The 8,717-nt window shown below is 42.3% G+C and overlaps 1 protein-coding gene across 1 annotated transcript in view; it reads right to left on the reverse strand.

Moving 5' to 3' along the window:
- Positions 1–8,717, reverse strand: part of LOC133977581 (E3 ubiquitin-protein ligase RNF123-like) — an 80,307-nt gene that overhangs the window by 28,025 nt on the left and 43,565 nt on the right.

Raw genomic sequence — 8,717 nt, forward strand, 5'->3', positions numbered from 1 at the left:
ATTACGATGTCTCCGACAGAGAAAAGCAGCAGATTCTCAATGATTGATTGATTAATGATTGCAGTTCTAATTTGCAGCTTTCTTGTGTGAAACTTCCATAAAAAGCACCTAAACTCTGGATTAATATTTTTCCTCAAACATTAAACTAAACTTTGTCAACATTTACTGTAATTGTTTGTTATTTAAAGTTTGTTTTAATAACCAGAAAATTAAAAAACTGAACAGAAGGTTGTTTGATTATTGATCTACTGTCTTGTTGTTTATAGTATTTCCAGCTATTTCTAAACTGTAACATTTGCTTGTTAGTTTATTTGGATAGAAGCTTTTTCCAAATGACTAAGTGAATTTAAATCAAAATAAAAATAAAGTAAAGATGAGAATAGACATGCAGAGCAGAATGAAACTGTTTAATTCTTCTTTAATGTGCAAAATAAAAACTAATAAAACACATTTCCTGTGCAGCTGATGATTTTTAGGAGTTTGGTGAGAAAACTAAACATGTCAACGATACAAACATAAATACTCTTTATATACTGTATATCTGTATTTTCCTCCCGCGCAGAGAAATAAACTGAACGGCTTCTTTCGACTGCAAACACACATTAAATATTTTCAGTTCCCTCATTAAGTTTTCTTACAGATAAGATTCAAGATTTCTTTTATTGTCATTTTCATTATACTTCCATATATAAGAAATCTAAATACTGTTTAGCTTAAAAAGAAAAGGAAATACAGCGCAGATTGAAATGAGTAAATAGGTCTGTGATTTAAAATATAAATCTATCTTAAATTTAAGATGTTCTAACATTAAAGAGAGAAAAAAACTGAATATTACTTATTTTTTTCTGGTTTTCATTCTGCGATTTTGAATTGAAATTGTATTAAACAACGTTTCTAATAGAAAGTGAGACGCTGACGTCAGTAAACATGATGACAGCAGAGGTCAGAGGTCGAGCTGCTCGTCTGGTTTTATCAGGCGGGGAGCTCCGGTCCTCTGCAAAGAGGCCAACGCGGAAGTAACTTAAACTGCATTCTACCAAAAGGCCACCAGGGGGCGACCGTTCTGGTGTCAAAAGGACTTCCGTCTCTATACAAGTCAATGGAGAATTCACCAACTTCTCACTTGATTTCTAACCTCAGTAAACGTTTTCAAAATGTGTTTATGGTCTCAATCGCTAGTTTAAAGCCTTCTTCAATGCAGTATGATGTTCATTTGGGACATTTTGGCCTCCCTGATTTTATATGTGACGATAAAGCAGGGTATGCATTAGGGCGTGGCTACGTGGTGATTGACAGGTTGATTGGTTCACAGGTTCAGGAGGGCGCCTCATGCTCCTCCTGATGCCCATATAAGTAGAATCCCTGTTTTTATTTTTCCCAGCATGCACCAGAAATGTTCAAGATGGCGCTGCTCAGATCGATACTATTGGCCTCCGAGCAGCAGTCCACAAACCAATGGGTGACGTCACGGATGTTTATATACAGTCTATGGTTTATACACCATCAGCTGCTTTTCTTCGTTCATCCATCAGTCTCTTCTCATTCTGATAGATGTGGAACCACCATCAGCCTCTCTGTCACGTTCTGTCACGTTCTGTCCATCCGTTCAATCACTGTGGTTCTAATGAAACTCAGCTTCTCTGCCTCTCTGCTTTTCTCCCCCGCGGCGCCGCTCAGTCCAACCGCTCCACATCAATCTTTAATGGCTTTCTACACGACTCGACTCCCACTCTCCACTCTGTCTTTTGTCTCTGTGTTTTTACTCCAACTCGACTCGCCCTCTTTCTCTCTTTTACTATTTCTGGTGTCTCCTCAGAGTCGAGCTTCACCGATGATGCAAAACAAAGAGGAATTATTCCAGCATTGCCACGCTATGTGTCCGAGCTGCCTTCAGGAAATATTTCCCCTTTATTAATATTTCTAGTACCAGTTTGTCATTTGTGAGGATTTGATTTTTTCGTTGGTTTTGTGAGACGGTTCATTTAACGTTTGGACTTCTGATGAACGTGAGACAGACTTAGATGGTTTATATTCTATGAACCATGTTTCACTGCCAGCTGAGCTTTGTAACATCTGGATAATGTGCATGTGTTGCCAAGAAGAAGAAGAAGTAGAGTTGATCTTTTAAATTCGCTTTTAAGCTGATATCTCCAGTTTTTGACATTTAATAAACCAAACAAATAATTGAGAAAATAATCGACAATGAAAATATTTGCAGCTCTGATGAATTATGTGTTCAGTCGCTTTATTAAACTATCAGCTAATTCTGGTCCAATCAGTGTTCAGTGTTCAAAAGATGTCAAAGACTTTCTATTAAGTATGAATCTAACTGTTTGCTGCTGTATAAACTGATAATAAATGACAATACTGTAAAATATATAAAATGAGTCTTCATAATTAACATTAATAAACACTTTAAACAGCTTACAACTACATTAAAATGTGTTATAAAGCATTAATGACCTGTTTATATTTGATTATTATTAATAACTAGAAACATTTACAGTGTGACAGACTCAGATTTTACTGTCAGCTCTTTTAAAAATAACATCAGGATGTAAAAGCAGAGCAGAATCCATGATGATGTCGTGCTGCAGGAAGATGTTACACACTCCCACCTACACACTCACACACTACAAACACACACACACACTCACACACACACTACAAACACACCTACACACTCTCTCACACACTCTCTCAACACACACACACACACACACACACACACACACACACACACACACACACACTACAAACACACCTACACACTCACACACACACACACACACACACACACACACACACACACACACACACACACTACAAACAGCTGATCTGATATTTGCCAATAACAGAAACAAACAGTAAGATTGACAGTGATAGGAGCAGTAACTGAGGGAGGCGGGGCTTACTGAACTGTCTCTGCTCTCTGATTGGCTGTCAGTGAGCTTTACTCGCTGCTCAGAGCTCCACTGTGTTCTTCACAGCAAGAGTCCGACGTCTGAACACGCTGACATTTCCCTGTAAAACTGCTCTGACCTTCTCACTACAGCTGACATGATGCCTCAGAGACTCCTTCATCCTCCATCCTTCATCCTCCATCCTCTATCCTTCATCCTTCATCCTCTGTCCTTCATCCTCTATCCTCCATCCTCTATCCTTCATCCTCTATCCTCTATCCTTCATCCTCTATCCTTCATCCTCTATCCTTCATCCTCTATCCTTCATCCTCCATCCTCCATCCTTCATCCTCTATCCTTCATCCTCTATCCTCTATCCTTCATCCTTCATCCTCTATCCTTCATCCTCTATCCTTCATCCTCCATCCTTCATCCTCTATCCTTCATCCTCTGTCCTTCATCCTTCATCCTTTATCCTCTATCCTTCACCCTCTATCCTTCATCCTCTATCCTTCATCCTCTATCCTCTATCCTTCATACTTCATCCTCTATCCTTCATCCTCTATCCTTCATCCTCCATCCTTCATCCTTCATCACATGGAGACACACTCTCCCTCCTCTAACTCTAACTCACACAACACATGACTGACAGCAGCTCATCAAACTGTCAATCTGACAGGAGGAGACAGTGATGGAAGAAGTATTCAGCATACTACTATGAGTGATGTAGTATGCTGTACTACAGTAAAGTACAAGTACCTCGAACTGTACTACAGTAAAGTACAAGTACCTCGAACTGTACTACAGTAAAGTACTAGTACCTCTAACAGTACTACAGTAAAGTATAAGTACCTCTAACAGTACTACAGTAAAGTACTAGTACCTCTAGCAGTACTACAGAGTGAGTCAGCGGTTGTCAGAGGTTCATTGTTGTTCTTTTCTCTTTAATTAGAAGCAACAGAAGGGCAACGCGTCCAGATTGACACAGAGAATAAAATGAATGAATTAAAACTGAAGCAGCTTTTTACTATAATGATCAGGGAGAAGTTCCACTGTGTGACTGATGGACTGGAGCAGCAGATGTTCTCTGTTCTCATTGGCTGATGGACGACCTGCTGTCACTGCTGCTTACTGCATGAATATTAACTCCGTGTCCAATACTCTGATCAATGATTCATCCATGAAGGGAAACACTGAGCGTGGCTCCGCTGCTGCTGCTGATGTTTTAAATGAATGAAAGTCTCATTAAGAAATGCTAATGAGTCCATTCTGAGCAGCTCCTGTTTCACCTCCAGCAGCACAAACCATTAGTCAGCGTCTGAGCTTCACTTCAGCTTCATGGAGCTTTATACTGAGCTTCAGCTCATTGTTTAGCTTTAACCTTCCTGTCGTCCTCCCGGGTCAAATTGACCCCGTCTGTTTTGACTGTTCCTTCTTTCCTTCCTCTCTCTTTTTCTCCCTTCCTCCTTCCTTCCGCCCTTACCCTGTCCCTCCTTCCTTCCTTCCTCCCTCCTTTCCTTCCTTCTTCCTCCCTCCCTCCCGTCTTCCTTCCTTCCTCCCTCCTTTCCTTCCTCCTTTCTTTCCTTCTTCCTCCCTTCCTTCCTTCCTCCCTCCTTTCCTACCTTCTTCCTCCCTCCTTTCCTTCTGTCTTCCTTCCTTCCCTTCCTTTCTCGCTCCCACCCTCCCTCCTTCCTTCCTGCCTCCTTTCCTTCCTTCCTTCCTCCTTTCCTCTCGTCTTCCTTCCTTCCTCCCTCCTTTCCTTCCTCCCTCCTTTCCTTCCATCTTCCTTCCTTCCTTCTTCCCTCCTTCCCTTCCTTCTTCCTTTTTCCTCCCTCTCTCCTTCCCTCCTTCCCTCCTCCCAACGTTATTTCTTTCCTTCCTCCCTTCATCCTTGACTCGAGGACAGCAGGAGGGTTAAGAGAATAAAGCAGTAACCGCCCCCCCCCCACTGTGCTCTACCTGCTCAGCACCAAACAGACTGGTGAACATAGTGAAGCATTCAGATGTTTCCTTCAGCAGCTGGTTGAGAGTAAAAACAGACTTTACATTCAGCAGCTGGACAGAAACACGACCACCACATGAATCATAATGTTGATCAGTAACTGCTTCATGTGGATATAAACAGCTGGTGTTTCACTGTGAGAATAAAGCTGGGTTCAAACACACACTCAGATTTATAGTGTATATGAGAACATTAATAACTGGAGTCACTTTAATTACAGTCGACACGAGAAGCAGAAAATCATCCTGCAGGCTGCTGATAACTTTACTGTAACCTGCTGATCTCCCTCTGTTAGACCTTCTACAGTCATGCTGGAGTCTTCTTATGTTCCATAGGATCTGATAGTGTGTGTGTGTGTGTGTGTGTGTGTGTGTGTGTGTGTGTGTGATCTTAATCCTAGTGACAGGAAATCAGCATGAAACACACACTGTGACCAAGAGCTGAAGCCAGCTCAGCACATTTAAACACACACACTTCTATACTAGTGAGGACATCAGTGATATACGTGCTTACATTCAACTGAGACATTTTTACCATTTTACTAACTTGTATCAGCATCTTTTATCTCTGAAACCTCACGTTACCGTTTCTATAGTTACTTTACGTAGAAGCTTCCTCGCAATCAGATTACTTTGTTAGTTTGTTACTTAGTGAGTTTGTTAGTTACATAGTTAGCTAAGGTGGTTGTTAGTTGGTTCCTAAAGTGGTTGTTAAGGTGTTTCCTAAGGTGGTTGCTAGTTGGTTGCTAGGTGGTTCCTAAGGTGGTTGCTAGTTGGTTGCTAGTTGGTTGCTAGGTGGTTTCTAAGGTGGTTCCTAAGGTGGTTGCTATGTGGTTTCTAAGGTGGTTGCTAGGTGGTTCCTAAGGTGGTTCCTAAGGTGGTTGCTAAGGTGGTTGCTAGGTGGTTTCTAAGGTGGTTGCTAGGTGGTTTGCTAGGTGGTTCCTAAGGTGGTTGCTAATTGGTTGCTAGGTGGTTCCTAAGGTGGTTGCTAGGTGGTTGCTAAGGTGGTTGCTAGGTGGTTTCTAAGGTGGTTTGCTAGGTGGTTTCTAAGGTGGTTGCTAAGGTGGTTTCTAAGGTGGTTGCTAAGGTGGTTTTTCTAGGTGGTTCCTAAGGTGGTTTTTCTAGGTGGTTCCTAAGGTGGTTTTGTAGGTGGTTGCTAGGTGGTTGCTAGGTGGTTTTCTACGGTGGTTGCTAAGGTGGTTTTTCTAGGTGGTTCCTAAGGTGGTTTTTCTAGGTGGTTCCTACGGTGGTTTTTCTAGGTGGTTGCTAGGTAGTTTGCTAGGTGGTTCCTAAGGTGGTTGCTAATTGGTTGCTAGGTGGTTCCTAAGGTGGTTGCTAGGTGGTTGCTAAGGTGGTTGCTAGGTGGTTTCTAAGGTGGTTTGCTAGGTGGTTTCTAAGGTGGTTGCTAAGGTGGTTTCTAAGGTGGTTGCTAAGGTGGGTTTTTCTAGGTGGTTCCTAAGGTGGTTTTTCTAGGTGGTTCCTAAGGTGGTTTTTTAGGTGGTTGCTAGGTGGTTGCTAGGTGGTTTCTACGGTGGTTGCTAAGGTGGTTTTTCTAGGTGGTTCCTAAGGTGGTTTTTCTAGGTGGTTCCTACGGTGGTTTTTCTAGGTGGTTGCTAGGTAGTTTGCTAAGGTGGTTCCTAAGGTGGTTTCTAAAGTGGTTGCTAAGGTGGTTGCTAGGTGGTTGCTAAGGGTTAGGGTGTAGAGCTGGAGATGTGAAGAATATGTGTCCTCTCCAATATTTAACATATTTGATTGTGTTGTTGCTGTTCTGGTTTGAGAGTCTTGGTGTTGGTATCTTGATGTTTATGTTTTAAATGTTTCATCAGCTGGCAACCAGCTGCAGACTCACAGAGACTGATTCATGATTTTTCTGCTAAATAAACAAATGAAAGGAGGATGAAGTGACGGCAGAGAAACAGACTCACTAAAATGAACGAGTGTAATCAGAGTCTGAACAATCAGTGCAGATGTTTGATGTCGACACAGATGTGAGAAGCAAACACGCGGCAGGTGGCCGACGACTGCAGCGACGAGTCAGAGGAAGAGAGAAGCAGTTATATATATATATATATATAACTGCTGTGGATCCTCAACTCTTCTTTTTATCTATTTTTACCTCGAGAAGGTTTTTTATTATTTTTATATATTATTCTGTTCTAGAGAGAAACCGTAAATGTAAACTTACACTGATTTCATGTAAAACTTAATGTGTCTCTTTGCTGATCCTTCACTTCACTACAAGATAAAACAAGTGAAGCTCGAGTCCATCCAGCGTCTGCATCAGAATAATTATGCAAACCAGCACATTCACATATTTATACACAGAGGACAGAAACAGTATTTCTCTACGTTTAAACAGCCACAGAAGGAACAGGTGATTTCCTCATTAATGAATATAAACAAACACAAACCAGCAGCTCAGACGTCTGCAGACTGAAACCCCACACACACACACACACACACACACACACACACACACACACACACACACACACACACACACACACACACACACACACACACACACACACAGACACACACACTCATCTTACCAACATTTATCATTGAGCCTCATTCAGATCTTCTACTCAGTGAGCTGTGAATCATTTAGGAATTTATTCAGATTTGGAGACTTATAGTAGTTTTGATTGACAGGTGTGATTGACAGGTGTGATTGACAGGTGTGATTGACAGGTGTGATTGACAGGTGGCTGATTGACTCACACTGAGTCAGACTCTGGTTATAAAGCTGCCGTCAGCACAGTTGAAAGGTTCTGATGCTGCGACTCAAACATGACGTCACTCCTCTTTACATCAGTGTGTAGAGCAGCTGTGGTCATTAACCATCAGATTAAACTACATGTGTGATCTTTATCATGATTCATCTGCTGACTGGTAAGATATTTCAGTCAGAACTGAAAAATGCCAGAAAGAGAAAGAAGAAAAACAGAAAAGATGAGAGACGGAGAGCGAAGAGAAAAGAGAAGAAAAGAAGAAAGAACAGACGTTCGTGACTCTTGTGTGCATTTCTCTCTCCGGCCAATCAAAATTCCCTCTCGAGCCCCCTATAATACATCTCCTGTGGTAACATCAGAGAGAGAGAGAGAGAGAGACAGAGAGAGAGAGAGAGAGAGAGAGAGAGAGAGAGAGAGAGAGAGAGAGAGAGAGAGAGAGAGAGAGCGATGTGGCCATGAAAACAAGAAAGTGTGTAATAGCTTGAAGCAGAAATAGAAAGAGAGAGACTCCTTGAAAAGAGAAGAACAGGAGGAGAGGGTTTGAGATGGGCGAGGATGCTGAGGGGAGATAGACAGAGAGACTGAGAGAGAGAGAGAGAGACTGACAGAGAGAGAGAGAGACATAGAGAGAGAGAGAGAGAGAGAGAGAGAGAGAGGAGAGAGAGACAGAGACAGAGAGAGAGAGAGAGAGAGAGAGAGAGAGACAGAGAGAGAGAGAGAGAGAGAGAGAGAGAGAGAGAAAGGAGGGTTTGTTAAAGTAGAGTGGAGGAGCTGGGAAAACACCAGAAGCAGCCGACGCAGCTCAGAGCGAAGAAACAACGGGAAGCAGAGACTGAATCCACACACACACACACGTGGAAACACACACACACACACACACACACACACACACACACACACACACACACACACACACACACACACACACACACACACATCTGCAGCAGGACCAGCTCCAACTTTGTGATGGAGCTTAAAGACAGCGAGCAGCTGGATGTTTGATGTTTGTGATTTCACTCTGAGCTGCGTCTCTTCCTCCCCACTGCTGACACACACTAGAGAACCCTTCAGTGTGTGT

This window comes from Scomber scombrus, chromosome 3, assembly GCF_963691925.1.
Source record: "Scomber scombrus chromosome 3, fScoSco1.1, whole genome shotgun sequence".
NCBI lineage: Eukaryota > Metazoa > Chordata > Actinopteri > Scombriformes > Scombridae > Scomber > Scomber scombrus.